This window comes from Palaemon carinicauda, chromosome 1 (genome assembly GCF_036898095.1).
Source record: "Palaemon carinicauda isolate YSFRI2023 chromosome 1, ASM3689809v2, whole genome shotgun sequence".
NCBI classification, from domain to species: Eukaryota; Metazoa; Arthropoda; class Malacostraca; order Decapoda; family Palaemonidae; genus Palaemon; species Palaemon carinicauda.
Genome location: NC_090725.1, coordinates 72,642,235 through 72,667,473, shown reverse-complemented (window position 1 = coordinate 72,667,473; position 25,239 = coordinate 72,642,235). Strand labels below are relative to the sequence as shown.

Below are 25,239 nucleotides of genomic sequence, written 5' to 3'. Positions count from 1 at the left end.
GGGACCATATCCGAGAAAAGTTAAGTTCTCTCAGTGAGGGTTTCAATGGTGCGAAAGCAGCAGACTAGAAGGCAACGTTATGAAACTGCTTGACAGTCTAGTGAGTTGGCAACAACCAAAGATGTATGACTGAGAAGCATGCGGTAAGGTATGCAGAGCATGTTGTATGCAGAGCATGCTGTATGCAGAGCATGCTGTATGCAGAGCATGCTGTATGCAGAGCATGCTGAATGCAGAGCATGCTGTATGCAGAGCATGTTGTATGCAGAGCATGCTGAATGCAGAGCATGCTGTATGCAGAGCATGCTGTATGCAGAGCATGTTGTATGCAGAGCATGCTGTATGTAGAGCATGTTGTATGCAGAGCATGCTGAATGCAGAGCATGTTGTATGCAGAGCATGCTGTATGCAGAGCATGCTGTATGCAGAGCATGCTGTATGCAGAGCATGCTGTATGAAGAGCATGCTGAGAGGTAAGCAGAGCGTGTTGCATGGCGTTTAACATTCTCAGAAATTCCATGACCAGTGCTAGAGTGCTTCATGCATGCTTGCATGGGGTTTTAATATCAACATAATATTTACCTTACATTCATAACTCATGATTCATTTTTGTTTTGAAGATATTTTGCGATATTGTTAAAAATATATTGCAAGGAATACATATATATTTTTATATAAGTAAGACAAATAACCTCCATTATCATAATGTTTGTGTAGGCATACATGTATATGATTACAAATGCAAGTTATGAAAGTAATGAGGTGTTATTATTGTCATTTGTTATTTCTCAAGTTGAGGAGAAAGTGGCAGATGCATGCGTTGAGGTGGCTGACTCATAGCATGAGGTTGCTGCCTCAAGAGTTGCGCTTGCTGTAAGGGTTGCGGATGCGCAGTAGCAGGTTCCTGAGGAACGAGTTAAGGTTCCTGAGTTGTGAGCTGCGAGAGTTGAGGTAGCGGCTGCGCAGAACGCAGTTCTTGTCTCGCGAGTTGAGGTTCCTGAGGAGCTAGCCTAAGCTGCAGCGAGTGCTGAGGTGGCTGCCTCATTGATGGAAGAGGTTGTCGTACCTCAAGAGATTGTTGCCTCTCTGGTGGAACCGCAAGCGGAAGCGGAGGAAGTAAGGCATAAGATTCCTGCTCCCATTGCTGAGGTTGCCTTAAGGAAGGCGGAGGTTGCTGCACACCGCTGGTAACTGGCAACTCAGTACGCGGTAAGGTATCCTGAGGAACCTCAACATCGTACGCCTGGCAGACTGGACTGCGGTGAGGCGGAGCGATCGCAGGAGGAGGTGTAACCTTCTCAGCCTGACACTCACGCATTAAGACCGCAAGCTGTGACTGCATGGACAGCAGCAAAGTCATCTTGGGGTCGGCAGACGCTAAGGTCTGCTGAGGCAAAGCCTTAACAGAAGATGAGGTCTGTTACGGCATCACCTTACCTCTCTTAGGAGGTGTGCAGTCACCTGAAGACTGCGGAGAGTCAGAGCTAACCCAATGACTGCATCCGGGTTGTAGAACTCTAACTTCGTACGTCTGGCATAGGTCTGGACTTTACGTTTAAGAGGTCTTGAGACCTGAGACCAGCGTTTTCTCCCCGAAATTTCTTCTGCAGACGAGCAAAATAAGGGCTCAATCGTCTGCGGGTGGGAGTGACGGTCTCTGTAAGACACGCCCGCAACCACCGAGGATACTTCTGTGCGCCGATCAAGGCCTGCCGAATCCTTTTGCCCTTCGACATTGCTTCTCCCCTGGGCTTGGGAGCTTGCAAGAGGTCCCGGACTGGGAGGACGACTGGCACGCACAGAAGTACCCTCACGCACAACACTGACACTTTGCGCTAATCACTTAACACTTTTGATTTTCTGTTTGCACTTATTTCACTGAACTCGAAACTTTAAGTGGTTTGTACCTGAAACACGCAATTCTATCCTTTCTCAAAAGTTAGTAATTGCGAAAACAGAATTACAATGTAACAGAAAAATCTAATGAAAGATAAATAATTCAGTGGCTGGAAAGAGACTAAACACTAGATCAAATAAACTACGTTTAAATTCTCTCACCGCATAAAGCTTGAGAACAAGAAAAAACTCTAGAAACGTTTACCTTCTTCCCCTAAAGAGACTAGGGAGAAGAGCAAAAACGATAACAACGTTACTCGCTTGAACGAAACGTTTATCCTCCTCTTTCTCCCTCCGTCTCTATCTCTCTCTCTCTCTCTCTCTCTTGACTTAGAACCTGAGAGAAGAGCCCAATCATATATATCGTTAAAACATATTATTGTTAAAGGAAAATATTTCCCAAAATGAAAAGTTCCTTTATTAGAATTAAAACCATTAAGTTAAGAAAGAATGAACAAAACGCTAGACATGGTTACTCTTACTGCAACGTGACACCGTGAAAATTCTCTCTCTATCGTAACGATAGAACGCAAGTTGAACGTTCTGAAACGTCAACAACTGCAGAGACAAAACAAAACGTTAGTTCAACTTTGAAAACAGTACGAGACTATCAAAGAAATTCTTTCAAAAACATTAAAATAGCATAATATGTTAACAGGTAAAACCGAAATGACGGGCTCAATGTTAATTAACTTCGGTACCAAGAAAAGACCGCCTACTATTAGGAAGGTCGAATATAAACAAATATAAAAATTAATTTTAATAATTTTATAATAAAAGGAAGTTAATCGAAGAGGCCTATAAAAGGCGGAGAGATATAAAATAAATCTATAACTTTGTTAAGCAAAATTAAGAAAGAGAGTCTATACTCTCTTAGACACCAACACTTCCGTCTAAGGGAAGGGTCGGCCATTTAAAGGTGAAAGAGAGTTCATACTCTCTTCGTCACCATAATTAATCAAATTAATTCCAAAAGCTAACTAAGCTAATATAGAAGTTTCCAGTATAGCGAATAGCTGCAAATTTTAGAGAAATACTTCACCAAACCGTGAACAATACTCCAAAATCATAAGCGTATCCAAGAACGTCTTGCCGGAAGCACGACAGAGGAAAAAGTGAGGTGGCGTCAACAACAAGTACTGTAGTACCTGGCCACAGGTGGCGCTTGTGAGTACACCTCCTTCTAGTATAGTGATAGCTGGCGTATCCCTCCCGTAGAATTCTGTCGGGCAACGGAGTTGACAGCTACATGATTATCGGGTAAGTTTAATATTGAAAAACCTATTTTACTGCAATTTAGCAACATTGCAAGGAAAAAAAATATTTCTAAAAAATGGGCAAAACACCAAGGTTAACCCCTTGCTGCTTTTTTGGCCCAAATCCAGTTTTCTCTCTAAATTCGGTCATATTGTGCAAAATCCATTGCAAAAGAACAAAGAACATAGGAGATGGCCCTAAATTGCAATAAATCTCTATTTTACTGCAATTTTGCAACAATGCAAGGAAAAAAATATTTCGAAACAATGGGCAAAACACCAAAAACACCAAAAAAAAAAGCAAAACACCAAAACGCCATTTTTTGGCCCAAATCCAGTTTTCTCTTGAAATTCGGTCATATTGTGCGAAATCCATTGCAAAAGAACAAAAAACATATGAAATGGCCATAAATTCCAATAAACCCTTATTTTACTGCAATTTAGTAACATTGCAAGGAAAAAAAATATTTCGAAAAAATGGGCAAAACACCAAGGTGCGAAATCCTTGCCGTTTTTTGGCCCAAATCCAGTTTTCTCTTGAAATTCGGTCATATTGTGCGAAATCCATTGCAAAAGAACAAAAAACATAGGAAATGACAACAAATTGCAATAAATCCACATTTTACTGTAATTTAGAAACATTGCAAGGAAAAAAATATTTCTAAAAAATGGGCAAAACATAAAGGTTAACCCCTTGCCGTTTTTTTTACCCAAATCCAGTTTTCTTTTGAAATTCGGTCATATTGTGCGAAATCCATTACAAAAGAACAAAGAACATAAGAAATGGCCATAAATTGCAATAAATCCCTATTTTACTGCAATTTAGCAACATTGCAAGGAAAAAAATAGTTCGAAAAAATGGGCAAAACACCAAGATTAACCCCTTGCCGTTTTTTTTTTGGCCCAAATCCAGTTTTCTCTTGAAATTTGGTCTTATTGTGCAAAATCCATTGCAAAAGAACAAATAACATAGGAAATGGCCATAAATTGCAATAAATCCCTATTTTACTGCAATTTAGCAACATTGCAAGGAAAAAATTATTTCGAAAAAATGGGCAAAACACCAAGGTTAACCCCTTGCCGTTTTTTTTTGGCCCAAATCCAGTTTTCTCTTGAAATTTGGTCATATTGTGCAAAATCCATTGCAAAAGAACAAAAAACATAGGAAATGACCATAAATTGCAATAAATCCCTATTTTACTGCAATTTAGCAACATTGCAAGGAAAAAAAATATTTCGAAAAAAATGGGCAAAACACCAAGGTCCTTGCCGTATTTTTTACCCAAATCCAATTTTCTCTTGAAATTCGGTCATATCGAAAGAAATCCATTGCAAAAGAACAAAGAACATAGGAAATGGCCATAAATTGCAATAAATCCCTATTTTACTGCAATTTAGCAACATTGCAAGGAAAAAAATATTTAGAAAAAATGGGCAAAACACAAAGGTTACCCCTTGCCGTTTATTGGCCCAAATCCAGTTTTCTCTTGAAATTCGGTCATTGTGCAAAATCTATTGCAAAAGAACAAAGAACATAGGAAATGGCCATAAATTGCAATAAATCCCTATTTTACTGCAATTTACCAACATTGCAAGGAAAAAAAATATTTCGAAAAAATGGGCAAAACACCAAGGTTAACCCCTTGCCTTTTTTTTTTTTTGGGCCCAAATCCAGTTTTCTCTTGAAACTCTGTCATAATGTGTGAAATCCATTGCAAAAGAACAAAGAACATAGGAAATGGCCATAAATTGCAATAAATCCCTATTTTTTCTGCAATTTAGCAACATTGCAAGGAAAAAAATATTTCGAAAAAATGGGTAAAACACCAAGGTTAACCCCTTGCCTTTTTTTTGGCCCAAATCCTGTTTTCTCTTGAAATTCGGTCATATTGTGCGAAATCCATTGCAAAAGAACAAAGAACATTATAGGTTGTTCATGAGAGAGAATGAGAACATCAACATTATGATATTGAGGGATAAAAACCTGAACCAAAGTATGGACAGACTTCCGATCCACAATTAACCTTAAATTATGGAAAAGGAGGGCGGGTCCATCAGGACGACATGGCTATCTCACCCAAAAATAGAGAATCACTAGAAAGTACTGTACTGTATCTGTGGGTTTTCATAGGTGCCTTAACCTTGTGACAGATTTTTCTATGGTCATTCGGACCATTGAGACATATGACGTTACCGTTATATGTCATTACCACTAATCATATACAATGTTAGGGCTTCCTGCCCCCTGCAGTCAAGAGTCATACTCGACGGTAGAAAAGGGGTCTCAAGGTTTCCATATATAGTATGAACAAACATAAGTATCAATTAGATATACAAAAGTCTCACGGTTTGTATATGTTGTCGGAACAACTAAGTATCAACTATATCCATTGTTTGTAAGCATACAATAAATATGAGGTCTACTTAGTTAAAAAAGTAAGAGAACTCTGGCATATTTATTGTGGTAATTGCAGGGCGAAATAAGACGCAATTACACTCTAATAGACATTTATTTCGAATAAATGACCAAATGGAATAAAGAGTGTAACGTGTTACGGGAATTATACGTACAACTTATACAGAAAAGATTTCCTCCCTGAAAGGGAAGAAATGATGAGGGCCACTCTGAAATTTGAAAATTGATAAAATTTTCTAATATAATTTTCTGTAAATGTTGTATACTCTCAACACAGTGTACTATGTACAACAGCACAAGTGTTCTGTATAATTCCACACCTAAGAATTTCAACAGTCTTAGTGTCACCATGGTGACACCCACTTAAAAGGTATCACACTGGAAGTGTCAATACCTTTTCACCCTAATTGATAGTCCCAATCAATTCACTGATCATCTCAGCACTAGACGACAGGTTTTAATACACTACCTGTCGCCACCACGTAATGCTTCAGTTCGTGCACTTGCTTTGCATAGTGTTTGTAGAACACTCTGGATGACTTCCATCCAGTATATGAGCGAATACACTCAAAGTCCAATTTTTCTCGGATCATGACCTGCTGGTGTACCGTCAGGATCCGCTCTGCGAATGAAGTAGGTGAGCTTTGCCCTCAGTTGTTTTAGGGATAGTTTGATCCAGAAGTTTCTCCTTTGAAGAACTGTCCTCCCCTGAAGTCTGAAGTTTTTCGAAGAGACCTTTAGACACTCTACTGGACACAGAGACATCTTCCCTCAAAGGGCAGATTCTCCAGGGACCCCATCTTTTAGTGGGTAGCTCGTTCTTGGCGAGAAAGGCTGGATCAGAAAAGAGATTCAGTTCTCCCGCTTCTGTGAACTGAATGTGGCCTTCATTTCTTGATAGGACTACTATTTTACTAACTCTAACCGCGTCTGGATCCTTTACCTTTCGGTCGAAAGGTAGTGGTCTGCCTCTCAAACCTGGGGTTGAATGCTGGTGACTGGGCAACCAGCTGTTGAGGCACAACTTGGAAGGTGGTCTGTGTTTGGGCCACAACTTGGGGCACCGTGGTCATGGTGACTGTGACATGCTGTTAAGCAGGCCGAGGGAGAAGTCTAGGCTTCTTCGTCTTCCTTTCAGGTTGGGAACCCGCATCCGGGGAAGACTTCCTCTTTGAAGAGATGCCCCACTCCTGGAGAAGGTTCCTATTCTCAATGGTGGCTTTCTAAACTACCTCTTTGACTACATCGTTCGGGAAGAGGTCTTGGCCCCAGAAGTTAGAAGAAATCAGCTTCCTGGGTTCACGTTTCATTGCTGCAGCAGCGAACACGAACACCCTACAGGCTTTCCTAGCCTTCATGAAAGCATACAGGTCCTTTACTAGGATGGTCATATGCATTTTGGCCAGGACCATGAGCATGTCTGGGGTACTTCTTTGGCCTGCACACATCTCTATGCAGTTTTGTAGGGATAAGGATACAGTAAGTCTCTCCTTCGTCTCTTGTTCCTTGCGCAAGAGAAAGTCAGAAAGTTTAGGAAGATTCTCGCTAAACTGTCGTCCAGCGATGTCTGCATCCAGTTTTCCTACTGAGAAGGTTAGGTGGACTTCCTTCCATTCCTTCTCTTCCATGGGCAGGGCTAACAACAGAGGCCTGCACTCCTTTAGTGCAGGGCATGGTTTGCCTGCCTCTACTGCCTTGGCAACAGTTTTAAATGCCTTCGACGTAAAGGGGAAGGCTATTGAAGCAGGAGCAAGAAAGGTAGGGTGTTTCTTGCTCAAGGCGGACACTTTCGAATTCGAATAGCCCGCCTTTCTCAGGCTACTCGACAAGAGAGCCTGTGCCTTATCGTGGTCGAAAACCATGACCTCCTTTGGTTCCGTCCCCTCTTTTAGCATTGGTTCATGCTTCAGTCGAATGAAGCAATCAGGGAAAGCGTTAAAGCTTGGCCAAAACTGGATGTCGTCTAAGGGGACGGCTCCCATCTTCTCCAAGATGTAGAGTTTGCCGTTAGTAATCGGCATAACTGCCCATACCTCCAGGGATTGGTTTAGGAGCAGGTTGGGAGGTCTTGGACTCTGGGTCGCTTGTATGACCCACGGGAGGCGGTAAGTGGAGCTCTCTCTCGAATCTCCCTTCCCTTGCTTCGCCTTGCTTACGAGTGTTCTCCATTAAGGTCGTAAGATAGGCCAGTGTCTGGCTCATGTTGTCCAATGGAGGGGTAGAAGCTGAAGATGTCGAGAGTAACGGCTCTGGTGCCGGTACAGACAGAAGGAACTCCGACTCGACATCATCATCATCTTCCGGAGGTAGAGTAGACTCCTCCTCGGGATCTAAAAATTATGCACTGTAAAGAATAAATACTCAACTTTCCAGATGCAGAAGAAGCTGGAGATTGCATATTCAATCCTCACAAAAGCGATCAAAAATATTAGATCAACAAGGAAAGCCACCGTGCGAATTTGCTACAAAAGTAGAAATGAGCGTCATCTTGGATACTTTTAATAGTACGGGAGGAAGGGTAACCTTGGTAACGGCTCCCCTTCTGTTTTTGCCACTCTTCCCCCTCAAAACGAAAACGCTATTCGTGGTAAAGATTGCTATGTGTCGTATCAAGATATACGTCCCTGATATTATGAGATATCCTTAAGAGAAATTTTAAGGATATTCGCGCCAGGAGTTAGAATTCTGGAGACCTAAAGGTCAATTCTCTGGGAATATCACTGTAGCCAAATATCCCTTAGAAAGCTACCAATAGGAACCTTCCATCAGGACGACATGGCTTGACCCCAAAAATAATAATTTGTAGAAATTTGTAACGAAATACAGACCTTTGATTTATGTCTCTTTGAGGCGAGACACAGATGATGGCGAGGAAACAACAAATTCCTGAAGGTTAGCAGCAAATTTAATGTAAAAGGTTCACAGCTGCTGATGATATTCAATCTTCCAAGGTATCTAGTTTTCTTCTAAAACTGTACTGGGATGTTCAAGGATGGACCATAAGTTGTAACAGTTTTTATTGCCAACGATAAGTTTCAACCTGAAATACATATTCCATGTAATAAAAAACAATACAATCCAACCAGCTATACAAATTTTGAATTTTCCCGATTTAATCATAAAAAAAAAATAATATTTGTCCTTAATACAACCCTTCTAGTAATTTACATGAACAATCCATATTGGTATGTATATTTTTAACAATAACTATTTTTATAGCACTGTAAATAAATACCACTTTACTATGGTACTGTAGCCACTAAAACACTCGGCATCAAATTAAATGTACTCATATCATTAAACATTACTGTATGTATACATAGAATCCAATTACCAATAAGGGCAATTGCAAATGAAATATCATATAACATCCATAATACACTGTATTGCACTCTCTTCAATGGCCTCACTATCACAAGCCTTGAACCACAGTAGAAGAATGCCAAACACAAATATCCCATCACCTGCCGGCCTTACGTGTCACTGACTTCAGTCTTGTGTCTACATCCACAAAAATAACACTTGTCACCACCACTCGACACGATAGGCAGTACCAAAGTGGTTAGCAAATTTTTCGGCAGTTCGCCTGCTAACCGTGCGACATTTAGATATGGGTAAGACAAAAAATATTCCAGATGCGCAATAAGTTACAATTCGCTCCAACCCACATCAACATTTTTTAAATAAATATATCCTTATAGTATAATAAAGTTTATCATGTTAATGATACAAAAACTAACAGCGTTGTAAAAAAAAAAAAACTAATCAGCTGCGTACATCATAGGTGTTACAAAACGTGTCTTCATAAGAGCAGTTGTTAACTCAGAGATGGTCGATGTATGTCTCTGCTTCTAATGCGTCATTTGTTCTATTTGATATCCGAGATCCATTTTCTATAAAGCTTTTGAAAGTTCCTGAATGATTCTATATCACACAGTAAGTGAAGCTGAAGAAGTCGAGAAATTTTTGAGAATCTACAGTAACTTTTTCAAGAAAACAATGAAATCCTTGAGTTACAAATAGTTACAATGTTTTGATATTGAATTAACATTTAATATGTAAACACAAGCCTTTCTCATAGGTCCTGTAACATAATACAGATAAATTTAATTTACATATAGCCTACACAAAACTTATTCTTTCGGGAGCAAAGGCAGTAACCTACCTTGCACATCAATCTGCAAACCAGTTGGAAAACTTGGTATTGAAAAAAGGAGAGATGCAGTCACAGCAAGATTTTCTAGTCAGCTAGTACTGAACACAGCTATCTCTCTCAGGAATGCACCAATACTAAACAAAATGGCCCTCTTCCTGGAGAAGGACATCGAGATCACCGTCCACAAGTGGAAGAAGGAGAGTCACGATTCCTTAATTCACAGAGCAGTGATTGTCAAGGGCCTTGATCCTCCTAGATCACCTGCTCCCAATGTTTCTTCATCTTATCCCAACAAGTCAGTGCTGAAGAAGCCGATGGAAAAGTCCAGATTGAGATCGGGAGCTCAAGGAAAGCCAGGGATCATGCTCCCCCTTTTACTCTCAACCTGGGAGAGACAGGAAGGGAGGTAGAGATAGAAGGGGAGGAAGGAGACGTTAAGATTGGCAATCCCTTCTTCCAGCTGCCAAGAATGAAGGGTTGACTGTCAAGACATTGGTCAACGTGGCAGTGAAAAAGTACAGAGCAGTAAGGGATGGAGTTTTAGGGAACAGATACAGCCTACCTTTCACCAGCTCTTGTCCTCCCCTCACTCGCTTCCTGATAACGTCCTGATGTACCCTCTGAAATTGCCACTAGTCCTTACTAGGGAGGGGAAGGAAATTGTGGAGGAGAACACACTGCAAGTCATCCTAGACATGTCTCTGGGTTTCTAGAGTCGACTGGTCCTGATCTCTCTTCTCTGAACAAATTCGTTCCACAAACTCCATTCTAAAAGGAGACGGTGATCACTGTACATGCAGCCATCAGGGAGGACAACTTCATGCTTTCCATCTGCCCCAAGAAAGTACATCCGCTCCATCCTCAAAGGAGTCGTGTACCAGTTCAAAGTCCCGTGCTTCTTACTGTTGACTGCTTTCCAAGGGTTCACTAGTGTTTTCATGCTGGTCTCAGATTGGGCACACTTGTACAGAATTTGCTTGCTGTGATATCTTGACAACTGGTTAATCCTGTTAACATCGAGGAGACAGTTGCTCCAGGATTGGGGCAAGCTTGTTGCCTTTTGCCATGATCTAGGGATTGTGATCAATTGGCGGAAGTCAAGCCTCATGTCGGAGAAATGGCTGGAGTACATGGAGATGATAGACACAGCAGCAGAGAAAGTCTTCCCATCAGACGGTCACATCAACAGACTCTGCTATATGGTGCAATTGTTTCTAACTGTTGAGCAACTTCATGTTTGTCACTGGCAACGTCTTTTATGACATCTCTCACTGCTGGAGAAGTTTTTTTCCAATTGGGCACCTCCACCATACATTGCTTCGGTGATGTCTAAAATGACACTGATCAACAGCCACAGACTCCAGTGAAACAAGAAGTGAGCAACAAGTTACAATGGTGGCTGGACAACCACATGGGAGTCTCACTCGACTCACCACTTCTGGAGAGGCTACTGTTTATAGACACATCCAATGAGGGGTTGGGGGGACACTGACCGTCTCAGGAGTGGTGTTTGAAGATGAAAGGATCCTGCATAATATCCTGTTGGAAATGTGACCAGTGCTTAATCACTGCAGATCTTCCAATGGAATTTGATAGGACCTTCAGGTGTGCTGATGAGCAACAACACAACTGTAGTAGCCTATGTCAACAAGCAGGGAGGAATCACATTTCAGTCCTTTTATGACTTGGCAAAGCAGGCACGGTCTTGGGCATTCAAAAACACAGTAGAGCTGTCAGGGCCAGTTAGTAGGAATAAAGTGGTCCCTACAGTAGAGGAAAGGCTTCTTACATGTTAGGGGTTTGCAGCGATCGACTTATTGACCACCCTGCTGAACAAGAAGTTTCCAATTTACTGCTCTTCAGTTCCAGACCTGTTGGCAGCAATAGAGAGACCTTCTACACCCCTGGGACAATATAGACGCATAAGCCTTTCCTCCCATCTGCCTATGTCAAGTAATCAACTTACTGATGATAACCTCGAACATCAGTCTATTCCTAGTTGCCCCCAACTGGCCACAAGCCGAATGGTTTCCATACCTGATGAAGCTCCTCACCGAGGTACCGGTAGAACTGTAGAATTACTGCAATGGCCAAACCCCCTCTGTCAGCCCTAGCTGCATAGTTACTACAACTCAGTGGCTTCCCTGTTACTTCATAGGCGAAGATTCAGCATCTCTGAGCAAAAAGCTTTTCACAAGGGTCTTCAAGAGGAGATGCCTAGACACTGGCGTTGAACCTCCGCAGCTGTCTACTAAGAAAATTGGCCCATCTTCTACAATTGGTGTCATAAACAGGATACTTCTCCAGTAGAGGAGAGAAACTCCTCTCAGTCCCTGAGGTGAAAGGTTATCGCTTATCCAAGGCAAGTTAAAAATATCAACCAAAATTTAATCTTTTGAAAATCAGCACAACAGCCGCAAGATTCAGCAGTTCAAAGAAGCATCTTTGAATCAGTATTCTCTGAACAATGTTTAGTGAATTTATATATCTAAACTAATCTTTGATTAATTGCATGTATGTAGTGCTTCTTTATTAATACAGTATACAGTTCCCTAATTTAGCCATGATGATCAATATAGTTGAAATTTCATAATATTGTTAATTTCTACTCCAAAATAAAATACATGATCAGATCTATCATTCTGTTTTATACATATATCAATGTTTGTAGTGTGAAATAAAGTTTAAGGTTATTTTATGGGTCTTTTTGATCACTGTAGTTAATGGTTTAGGCCATTGGCCATGGGCAAAAGTAATCTAGGCAAAAATAAAATCATGTTAATATGTCAGCATCAATACTTCAACAAAATGAGTTCATTTGTATTCTTTATTGCAAAAAATATATATAAAAGTTGAGATGGTGAATCTCTGGATGTGGCTCTGTCACTGCTAATTCTAGCCACACCACTGCTGAAGACAAGATTGGAGAGGATCCTACAAAGATCTGCTGTCTTTAGATGATAGCAGACATCTAGTTGATTTATCGCTTAAAACTTAGGTCACACTTTGGATCGCAAGAACAACTATGTACAGAGCATCTAGTAGATGAAGAATTGCTAATTAGATGAAAACAGGTGCGCATGATTGCCTTGCAGAATGTCAGACACTCTTTGAAGAACTACCTAGGCTGTAAAAACTAAACGTTTTTAATACAATTTGTATCTTTCTCTATACAAACCTGAGTCATTTAAAAGTGTTTACTCCTTTATGGATTCTCTATGACTAGACAAAATAAATGGAGTGTCGAAAATAATGAGTGCTGAAGGCAGACATGGCACACAGGGCATAAACAACAACAATAAAAACATTAATATTTATAAAAAGTATAATGATCTTCCTCATTTAAATAAGACCTAGCACCAATGTCACTAGAATAGATCCACTAAGGTTTTTAGTTGTGGAAGGATCTACTCCCCCAGCCTATTCCGACCACCTCTACAAATCTGTGAAATAACAAAAAATAACGAAATGTGATATTTTAATTATAAAATAAATTTTTGAATATACTTACCCGGTGAATATATAATAGCTGCATCTCTGCGGCTCGACAGAAAACACACTCAAAAAACTCGCGAGCGATCGCTATGAAGGTTGCGGGTGTGCCCACCAGCGCCAACTGTCGGCCAGATACCACTCTTGCATGTAAACAAAACCCTTCAATTCTTCTCGTCCCGCTGCGTCTCTATTGGGGAGGAAGGGAGGGTCATTTAATTTATATATTCACCGGGTAAGTATATTCAAAAATTTATTTTATAATTAAAATATCATTTTTAAATATTTAACTTAGCCGGTGAATATATAATAGCTGATTCACATCCAAGGCGGTGGGTAGAGACCAGAGTTAATTAAGTTTACAGCGTATAAGCTAAGAGTTTTTTCATTTTGACAGTTATCAATATAACAAAAACCAAAATATATAGGTACCTGGTAAGGAAGTTGACTTAGATGATTACTCTGCCTTGTAAGTCTGTCTTCCTCACGGAGCCCAGCGATCCTCTTAGGATGCTGAAAGACTCCCAGGAGCTGAAGTATCAAGGGCTGCAACCCATACAACAGGACCTCATCAAACCCCTAATCTGGGCGCTCTCAAGAAATGACTTTGACCACCCGCCAAATCAACCAGGATGCGAAAGGCTTCTTAGCCTTCCGAACAACCCATAAAACAATATTAAAAACATTTCAAGAGACAGATTAAAAGGATATTGGAATTAGGGAAGTGTAGTGGTAGAACCCTCACCCACTACTGCACTCGCTGCTACGAATGGACCCAGTGTGTAGCAGTCCTCGTAAAGAGTCTGGACATCTTTCAAGTAAAATGACTGCGAACACTGACTTGCTTCTCCAAAAAGTCGCGTCCATAATACTTTGCAGAGATTTATTTTGCTTGAAGGCCACGGAGGTTGCTATATCTCTAACTTCGTGCGTCTTAACCTTAAGCAAACATCGGTCTTTCTCATTCAAGTGAGAATGAGCTTCTCGTATTAAAAAAATCTGATAAAATATGACAAAGCATTCTTTGACATAGGCAATGAAGGTTTCTTAACTGAGCACCATAATGCCTCAGATTTCCCTCGTAATGACTTAGTACGAGCTAAATCGAACTTAAGAGCTCTAACAGGACATAATACTCTTTCCAGTTCGTTGCCTACGATCTCTGATAAGCAAGGAATATCAAAAGATTTAGGCCAAGGACGAGAAGGCAGTTCGTTTTTGGCCAGGAAACCAAGTTGAAGTGAACAAGTGGCTTTTTTCTGTAGAAAAGCCGATGTTCTTACTGAAGGCATGAAGTTCACTGACCCTTTTAGCCGAAGCCAAGCACACTAGGAAAAGTGTCTTGAGGGTGAGATCCTTCAGGGAGGCTGAATGTAATGGCTCAAACCTGTCTGACATGAGGAACCTTAGGACCACGTCTAAGTTCCATCCAGGAGTTGCCAAACGACGTTCCTTAGAGGTCTCGAAAGACTTAAGGAGATCTTGGAGATCTTTATTGTTGGAAAGATCTAAGCCTCTATGTCGAAAGACCGAAGCCAACATGCTCCTGTAGCCCTTAATCGTGGGAGCTGAAAGGGAGTGAACCTTTCTCAGATGTAAAGAAAATCTGCGATTTGGGCTACAGAGGTACTGGACGAGGACACAGATGCTGACTTGCACCAGTCTCGAAAGACTTCCCACTTCGACTGGTATACTCTAATGGTAGAAGCTCTCCTAGCTCTTGCAATCGCACTGGCTGCCTCCTCGAAAAGCCTCTAGCTCTTGAGAGTCTTTCGATAGTCTGAAAGAAGTCAGACGAAGAGCGGGGGAGGCTTTGATGGACATTCTTTACGTGGGGCTGACGTAACAGATCTACCGTTAGAGGAAGACTTCTTGGAAAGTCTACCAGCCATTGAAGTACCTCGGTGAACCACTCTCTCGCGGGCCAGAGGGTAGCAACCAACGTCAACCTTGTCCCTTCGTGAGAGGCGAACTTCTGCAGTACCTTGTTGACTATCTTGAATGGTGGGAATGCATATAAGTCCAGAAAAGACCAATCCAGTAGAAACGCGTCTATGTAGATTGCTTCTGTATCTAGGACTGGAGAGCAATAGATTGGTAACCTTTTGGTCAACGAGGAGGCAAAGAGGTCTATGGTGGGTTGACCCCAAGTAGCCCAAAGACTCTTGCCCACGTCCTTGTGGAGGGTCCATTCCGTGGGTATCACCTGACCCCTCCGACTGAGACAGTCTGCCAAGACGTTCAAGACCCCCTGGATGAATCTCGTCAACAGGGAGATGCCTCGAATTCTTGACCATAAGAGAAGGTCCCTTGCGATCTCGAGCAGCGTGAAGGAGTGTGTGCCTCCTTGCTTGGAGATGTACGCCAAAGTTGTGGTGTTGTCTGAGTTGACCTCTACCACTTAGTTTCGAAGAAGCTTTCTAATATCATCAAGGCCAAGTGGACTGCTAATAGCTCCTTGCCGTTGATGTGCATGCTCTTCTGACTTGAGGTCCACAGACCCGAGCATTCCCGACCGTCCAGGGTCGCACCCCAACCCAAATCCGACGCGTCTGAGGACAACACGTGGTTTGGGTTCTTGACTGCTAGGGATAGTCCCTCTCTCAGACTGATATTGCTGTCCCACCAATTCAGGCATGCCTTTACTGGTTCGGAGACTGGGAATGATACCGTCTCCAATGTCTTGTCCTAGTTCCAGTGAGAGGCTAGATGGAACCGGAGAGGCAGAATGTGTAGTCTCCCTAGTGAGACAAACTGCTCGAGGGATGAGAGAGTCCCTACGAGACTGTTCCAACTCCTGACTGAATAAACGTTTCGTTTCAGCATTAGTTGGACTTCGAGCAAGGCTTGACTGCGAATCTCCATCCCCAAATATATAATAATCTGGGATGGGATCAGTTGGGACTTTTAGGTTGACCAAAAGTCCCAACTCCCTGGCCAGACTCAACGTCCAATGTAGATCCTGCAGACAGCGAAGACTGGACGATGCTCTGAGAAGCCAGTCGTCCAAGTACAGAGAGGCTCGGATCCCCGATAGATGGAGGGATTTTGCCACATTCCTCATGAGCCTCGTAAACACGAGAGGCACAGGACTGAGGCCCAAAGCACAGGGCTCGAAACTGGTACCCCACATTCCTGTAAACAAACCTCAGAAACGGTTGGGAATCCGGGTGTATAGGAATGTGGAAGTATGCCTCCTGAAGGTCGAGAGAGACCATCCAGTCGCCTTCCATAAATGCTGTCAAGACAGCCTGGTAGACTTCATCGTGAAGTTTGTCTTGACAATGAACACATTGAGCGCACTTGCCTCTTACGTACTCCTGCAGTGAACATGGCTGCCAAATCATTGGAGCCATCCCTGAGGGGACTTGTTCCTGCAGAGAACGTGGCTGTCAGATCATTGGAGCCATCCCTGAAAGCCTTGTTTATGCATGACATAATTGTACAGCAAAACTTCAAAGGCTCGAAAATAGCTCTGAAGTCGACCTGTAAAATCTTGGAGCGTCTCATGGCCAGGCGCCAGGGAGAGTCTATGAGGTTTGAGAAGTCTATCTGGGCAGAGGCAGGAACTCCCAAGCCGAGAACTTCTCTCGTGTCATATCAGACTCTCGCTCTATAAGCCAGCTTAAAAGAAGGGAAAGCAAAGGCTGTCTCCCCCAAACTCCTCCTGGTGATAAACCAGTCGCCTAGCAAACGTAAAGCTCTCTTAGAAGAGCGAGAGAGCACTAGCTTATAAAACAACGGCTTCGAAGTAGCTAGGCCTAGTGTAAGCTCTGACGTTTAGGCGAACGAGGAGCAGCAGTTACAAAAAGATCCGGACAAAGATCCTTAAAAATCAGCATGATTTATTTAAAGTCCATAGAGGGCTAAGCAGCTTTAGGCTCCTCTCCGTCTGACAGAGTCCTCAAGGGAATATCAGTAGGAGGGGGAACAGCAACTTCCTCATCTGAAGGAACCTTGTCCGACAATAGCCGAGTCTCAAGCAAGGGAGAGACCTACCGTGGTGGCAATGCTTTACAAGCAGAGTCCACACGCACTGGTGCATTAGTAGCGGACCAGGACGCAACGTCATGTAACTGCTTGACAGTCTGTGAACTGTCAACAACAACAGGTGCGTGAGGACGCACAGCGTCCACTCGAGACTGCTTTGACCGCCTAGACTGAGCAGTCAAAACAACTCAAGAATGCGGAGGTTGACGCTCAGCGTCAAAACAAGTCAACTCCGATTGTTGGCGAACGTCCTGAACGTCAACAGGAGCATCAGCAAGTGGCCTAACGTCCAAATTTGGCTGAAAATCCACACGAGACCGCATCGAGTGTGGTTCTAAACAACCTGACTGACGTGACTTGGCTACGCCAACGTCAACAGGCCGCACAAAGGAACGTTAGGGTGGCTGAAGGCCAGGATCTCGATGAGATAAACGGCTAGGCTCAACGGACTTATCGGCAGAATAGTCTTCCATAAGGGAGGCAAGCTTATTCTGCATGTCTTGCCGTACAACCCATTTAGGATCAACGGGAATGGTTGCGGTAAGAGACGAGGGTAAAGTCTGTGACTGCAAAAACCTTGCCTACAAAAAGACTCTCGGAGTCTGTGTTACGCTTTTGTTAGGCGGCGAGCAGTCTTCCGATGACTGCATAGGGTCAGAGCTGTCCTAATAGTTAAAACCAGGACGCTGGGACCTGTCCTGAAAGGACTGACTTTCGCTTAAAGGGTTCTCGAAACCTTGTTCCACGGTTTCTTATGCGAAAAGCCTTCGGATGACGAGGGAGGAAAATCGTCTCTCTCGCCTTATGGTAGGGGGTGATCTTGGTAAGATACACCTGATACCATAGAGGGAACGTCTGTTCGCTGATCAAGGCCTCTCGAACCCATAAGTCGTACGGACATTACTTCTCCCCTGGGCTTGGGAGCTTGCAAGAGGTCCCGGACTAGGCGAACGACAGGCACGAACAGACGAACCCTCGGTCGCAACACTGATAACACTTTGCGCAATATCACTTTATCACTACGATTTTCTGTTTTGCACTTATTTCACTGAAATCGAATTTTTTAACAATTCACATTAGGTATGAAAAAAACTGATTTCTACCTGAAGCACGCAATTCTACCCTCATCAAAAGGTTGTAATTGCGAAATCAGTCGTATAATGTAAGCACATTAATACCAGCAAAAAACAGTAAACATATCTCAAGATAAAAAACTCAGTGGCTGGGGAAGAGACTAAACACTAGTTCATTCAAAACTACGTTTTCAATCTCTCACCGTACAGTGCCTTGGGACGAGAATAAAAACTAAAAAAGTTTTATCTTTTCTCCCCGTACAGAGACTAGGGACGAGAGTAACTCGAGAACAACGTTACTCGCTTGGGACGAGAAAAAAAATCGGAACGTCCTCTCTCTCTCTATCTCTCTCTCTATCTCTCTCTCTCTCTCTCTCTCTCTCTCTCTCTCTCTCTCTCTCCTCTCTCTCTCTCCTCTCTCTCTCCTCTCTCTCTCTCTCTCTCTCTCTCTCTCTCCTCTCTCTCTCTCTCTCTCTCTCTCTCTCTCTTGATTTCGCACCGAAGAGAAGAGCCCACTTACCTTTCGTCAATAAACAGGTTATTTGACCAAAGGAAAAAAACTGAAAGGTTTTTCAATTAAAAGTTCCTTTAAAATAGTCTTTAAAACATTTAAGCTTTGAAAGAAAAAAGAACAAAACGTCAGAATCGATTTACTCTTTCTGCAAAGTGAAACTGTGATACTCTCTCTCTCTATCGTAACGATAGAGCGCAAACTGCGTAGCATAAATAAACTAAACGTTAGTTCATCTTTGAAACAGTACGAAGACTATTCAAAGAAAAAAACTATCATAAAATATTTACTAAAAATATTTCATTTAATAAGTTTTAAATCATTAGCTCTGTAAAAGTTATTTACGATTGAAAAGGGCTCAACGTTGTTTAACTTCGGTTTCCAAGTTAGGACCGCCTACTCTCAGGAAAGGTCGCATATAAACAAATCATTAAAATTTATTTTGATGTTTATTATAAATGGAAAGCTAATCGAAGAGGCCTAATAAAGGCGGTTGAGATATAAAATATATAGAGGAAAATCTATAATTAATTTATAACGTGATAAGATAATTGCTAAAAGCCTAAAACACACTTCCGTCTAAGGGAAGGGTCGGCCATTTAAAAGTCAAAGAAAGTCCATACTCTCTCTTGTCATCAAAAATTAAATCTATCCAAAAACGAGTTCAAGATTTAAGATGAAGATAAAACACCTGCACTGCGAAAGCTCAAACCAAAATGAAGTACTTCACCAAATATGTTGAGAAAACTCCAGGTTCTACAGCGAGTATTAATACGTCTTGTCATCAACGTCGACAGAGAAGAATTGAAGGGTTTGTTTACATGCAAGAGTGGTATCTGGCCGACAGTTGGCGCTGGTGGGCACACCCGCAACCTTCATAGCGATCGCTCGCGAGTTTTTTAGTGTGTTTTCTGTCGAGCCGCAGAGATGCAGCTATTATATATTCACCGGCTAAGTTAAATATTTAAAAATAACCCTTGCAAGCAAAGCAACGGTAAACACGGGTAAAATATAAATTAAATTGTGAAAATCGCACATCAAATAAACTAAAATGCGGAAATCACACCCTGAATACGCGATTACATGCCAACAAGAAAATACATTAATATAATTAAACATCTTTAACGATTAAAGTAAGGCTAAAAATATAATGATATACCTATTCAAACAATTACTAAGTTAAACAAGGTACTACCATAACTAACATAACCTTACAAACAAAAAATATCATAAAGTGGATAAACTTAAAACCCACGTAAATATTTAAGAATATAGAGCCTTAATTTTTAAATGGGATATGAGATTTGGATAATCATATACTTTAAACAAAGATATTTTGACCTTCAAACCTAAATCGCTAAATATGCCACAAACATAGAAGGACTTACGGGGTTTAAGAGGCTATATCCTTAAGTAGTCGATACAGTAGTCTTCTGTCCAAAGAGTGGGGATAATGATGACTGTTCCCATAAGGGCGAAGACACACAATCCACGATGTTGATAAGGTAGTAAATCGTTGTCGCAGAGCGAGACGAAGAAATTAAATCACTCCATGGCTGTTTATAAAATCCTTGATAAATTCTCCATTGCAAAAAACAGCCAAATTATGTAAAATGACGATGAGCACTTAATATGGCCAATAACTGATCCACACTTTATAATGTTAAACCGACTCCCTTTCCTCCATCAAGTTTTCTTCAAGGTAAATACTCCAAGGATCTTCAAACTGGAAGAAAGTAAAACTGGACAGCAGAGCCATCTATTGACAAACAACCTCTAGACTCCCTTGCCTTCTAATGTTTTTAAATAAATAGCAAAAGAGGCTAAAGGCAAAATAATAATACATTAAATTTTTGGGCTCAAGCCATGACGTCCTGATGGAAGGTTCCTTCAGTAGCTTCCTAGGGTATATTTAACTACAGTGGATATTCCCAGAGAATTAAACTAAAGGTTATCACAGAATTCTAACTTCTGGTGCGAGTACCCTAAAGGTTTCCCTCTAGGATATCGTATATCAACAGGGGACGCATGTATTAACACGCCACATAGCTATCTGCACCCCATATAGAGTTAACACTTCGATATGGAAAGGTGGCTGAGTAACTGAGGAGCAGTTCCACAGTTGTACCAAAACTCGAGACGTAAACAAACGGGCGCCATTGCTAAATGACGTCACGTCCGTCCTCATCCTTTCGCCTGTAGCTTCTTTGCTAAGTAGGATTTTTCCCAAGTGCTTACTTTATCAGCTTACATCGCCGTTATGTCGCTACCTTCAGCCTCGCCGTCTTCTGGATAGGAGGAGTATCTGAAGTGTGAGAGTAACTTCTGCGGGGTGAAGCGCCCGGACTTCTACGGGCACAAGGCGTGCCGGACCCACGCCCCCTGCGCCGCCAAGAAAGGCGACTTGAAGTATTGGGACCCGCAGAGCTGTACAGCCTGCAAAAGTCTTCTTGTCGAGGCGTTCGACGATACTCCTTCTGCGGAGGCAAGGGACATTGCTCGGGAGAAGCTACGCAAATGGGTGCGTGGCTTCCAGAAGAACGCCATTGGACCGTATCTTCCCAACGAAGACTTGAGGGCCTTGCTTTTCCCAAATGCATCAAAAGACTCAGTGGTCCCCCGTGATCAGATCCCCATCGTCCAGATCGTGGTGGAACCTGATGTTGTCATGGCTCAGTCCATGCGTGAGTGCCATCTTGATTCCGACAATGTGGAACGTATGTCGGAGGTGTTGGAAGAGACGGAGAAGAACCTCATGGGCGAGGAACTCGACTATGAGGAAGATCAGGTGGAATATCCTGATTCGGAGACCGAGGTCACTCCTGCTCCCCCAGCAACTCCTGAACCGTCCGAGGAACCTGTTCCTTCGACTTCTGCCACCCCGGACCCTCTTTCATCGGCCACTCAAGAGGTCTTCAAGATGCTTGGAGCCCTCATGGAAAAGAAGCTACGAGAAACTCAGGAACAATTCCGGACGACTCTCGTCAGCGTCAAGCAACCGAAAAGGATTTCGGTTAAGGACCTCCCCACCTGCTCGGAAGCTAACCCATGGAGATACGCCGAGCATATGCCAATTACAACTGGCAAGATTTACATTAGTGAAAGGGTTGGCTCTATCTTGCTGGAAGAAGTGGAGTTCTTCCCAAATTTCTAGGCTTATCCGGACTGTTACGTCCGGCTCAGGTCCGAACCAGCCTCAAAGGAGGAAACCGAACCAAAGGAAGTTATTGTGTTCGATCTCGCGAAGGCCCAAGCTATGTTAGCTCAGGCGGTGAAGAGTAGGGGTTTCACTAACTCCAAGATGCCGGCGGTTAGCAAGAAGCATCCAACCTTCGTTGCGCCAAATTCTGCGACCTTCCCCTTCATCGAAAAGGCCTTCACAGCTGTCATAAAGGCAGTGGAGGAAGGGAAACCTTGCCCTGCACTGGAAGAGTGCAGACCCTTCTCCATTACTCTTCCCTCCGATGATAGGCACTGGGAAGACATCCAGTCGACCTTCACGGTAGGGAAACTGGAGCCTGACGTAGCCGGTCATCAATTCAATGAGGACCTCCCAAGGCTGAACGATCACCTCCTTCATAGGGAACAGGATACGAAGGAGAGACTCGCCGTGTCGCTGTCCCACCAGGTACAGCTTGATCTCATGGCCGGGGATACTAGAGTCCCGGACTTTTATATGGTCCTAGCTAAGTCGCACCTGGCGACTGTAACCAAGGACCTATATAGCTTCACTAGGGCTCGCAGAGCCTGTCGTGAATTCGTGTTTGCTAACGCGACAGTGAAACACGAACCCCGGAGGCTGATTTCCTCCAATATCTGGGGCAAGTATCTCTTCCCATCTACCTTGGTGAAAAGAGATGGTGGACAAAGCTGCCAAGGAGAATAGGAACCTCCTCCATATGTGGGGTATGTCCCGCAAGAGGAAGTCCTCTCAGGATGATGACCCTCAGCCTAAAAGGAAAGCTTCAAAGCCCAAACCCCAGCAACGTCAACAGAGTCGACAGTTTCCGGGTCCCGCTACTCCCCAAGTGGCTACGCAGCCGCAACAGACCTTTCAGTTGGTCCCCCAACCGTTTCAGTTGGTCCCCCAACCGGTGGTGTCGCAGTCGCCGGTCTTCACCCCTGTATACGAGCAACACTCGACTACCTTTCATCCCAGAGGTAGGGGCTCCGGCAGAGGCTCCGGCAGAGATTCTTCTCGCCGTCCCTCCAGAGGCAGAGGAGGAAGGGGAGATAGCGGCCGAGGTGGCAAACCCTCGGGACACCAGAAGCAATGATGTGCTTCCGGTGGGAGGAAGACTCCGCCAATTCCAGGATCGTTGGACCTTCGATCCCTGGGCACACAGCATCGTCAAGAAGGGACTGGGCTGGAGCTGGACTCAACCATCCCCAGCCTTCCAGCAATTCTTCCAACAGTCAACCCCCCTCCTGGAAGAATATGTCCTGAAACTCTTGAACAAGAAGGTGATCAAGAGGGTAAAGTCAACCAGGTTCCAAGGGAGAGACTTTTGCGTTCCCAAGAAAGACTCAGACAAACTCAAGAGTCATTCTAGACTTATCCCCTCTCAACAAGTTCATTGCGAACAACAAATTCAAGATGCTGACTCTGCAACAAATAAGGACCCTTCTGCCTCAAAGGGCCTACACGGTCTCCATAGACCTGGCGGATGCCTACTGGCACATCCCAATGAATCATTACGCTTCCTCCTACCTAGGATTTCGACTCCAAAGGAAAAGTTACGCCTTCAGGGCCATGCCCTTCAAGCTCAACGTGGCTCCACGAATCTTCACCAAGCTGGCAGACGCAATCGTCCAACAGCTCCGTCTTCAGGGCCTCCAAGTGATGGCCTACCTAGACGACTGGTTAGTCTGGTCGACATCGCCCGAAGATTGTGTAAGAGCCTGCAACAAAGTCACCCAGTTCCTAGAGCATCTGGGCTTCAAGATAAACACCGAGAAATCTCGCCTCTCTCCAGCTCAGAAGTTCCAATGGTTGGGAATCCATTGGGATCTTCAGTCACACTGCCTTTCCATCCCGCAGAAGAAAAGGAAGGAAATAGCAGGGTCTGTCAGAAGGCTTCTAAAATCCAAACGGATCTCAAGACGACAGCAGGAACAATTTCTCGGCTCTCTACTGTTCGCCTCTGACAAACCCAGTGCTTCGCGCACAGCTAAAGGATGCCGCGGGAGTCTGGAGATGTTTCACATCCATCGCTCGAAGAGACCTCAAGAGACGGCTTCCAAACAGACTTCGCTTACTCTTAAAGCCGTGGTCAGAAGCAAAGGCCCTGAAAAGGTCCATTCCTCTTCAACACCCACCTCCATCGATCAACATCCACACGGACGCTTCACTGGAGGGTTGGGGAGGTCACTCCCACCAACAACAGGTTCAAGGAACATGGTCTCCCCTATTCAAGACGTTTCACATCAACATCTTGGAGGCCATGGCGGTTCTTCTCACCCTGAAGAGACTCTCCCCGCCTCCCTCGATCCACATTCGTCTGACTCTGGACAACTCGGTGGTAGTCAGATGTCTCAATCGTCAGGGCTCGAGATCGCCCCAGATAAATCAGGTACTTCTTCCGATCTTTCATTTGGCAGAAAAGAAGAAATGGCACCTTTCTGCAGTTCACCTACAAGGATTCCGCAACGTGACAGCGGACGCTCTATCAAGGACAAGCCCAATAGAGTCGGAATGGTCTCTAGACGCAAGGTCATTCTCCTTCATCTCTCACCAAGTCCCGGAACCTCAGATCGATCTCTTCGCGACGAGCGACAACAATCAACTTCCTCGATATGTGGCCCCGTACGAGGACCCCAAGGCAGAAGCAGTGGATGCCATGTCACTGGATTGGAACAGATGGTCCAGGATATACCTGTTACCCCCTCCCAACCTTCTGCTGACAGCGGCCCTAGTGACTCCCAAGTGGCCCCGGAGCAATTGGTACCCTCTGGTCCTGGAGCTGCAGCCGACGCCGATTCCCCTACCGGGTCCAGTTCTCTCTCAACAAGTACAGAAGTTGGCTGTCTTCGCTTCATCACAAAGTCAGGGACCTTCATCTCATGATTTTCTCTCCTTAGCCGCAAAGAAAAGGTTTGGGATCTCGAAGAAAAGCTTAGACTTCCTCAAGGAATACAACACTGAATCTACCAGACGGCAATACAAATCTTCCTGGAGGAAGTGGGTCTCTTTCGTCAAGGCAAAAAATCCTACGGAAATCACCATTGATCTTTGTATGTCCTTCTTCATTCACCTTCATGGACAAGGCTTAGCGGCCAACACGATTTCTACTTGTAAATCAGCCTTGACTAGACTACTCCTATACGCCTTCCAGATTGATTTGTCCAGTGATATCTTCAATAAACTGCCAAAGGCATGCGCTAGACTACGCCCAGCACCCCCACCAAAACCTATCTCCTGGTCCCTGGACAAGGTGCTCCATTTTGCC

The 25,239-nt window shown here is 43.5% G+C and overlaps 1 long non-coding RNA gene across 1 annotated transcript in view; it reads right to left on the bottom strand.

Moving 5' to 3' along the window:
* LOC137642466 (uncharacterized) overlaps positions 1-20,496 on the bottom strand; it is a 64,189-nt gene extending 43,693 nt beyond the window's left edge. Inside the window, exons 1-2 of the long non-coding RNA XR_011044789.1 lie at positions 20,179-20,496; positions 8,397-8,608 (exon numbers count right to left, since the gene is read on the bottom strand). This is a non-coding gene — a long non-coding RNA (uncharacterized lncRNA). The remainder of the gene's footprint in view (positions 1-8,396; positions 8,609-20,178) is intronic.
* Between the last annotated feature and the right edge of the window lie 4,743 nt (positions 20,497-25,239).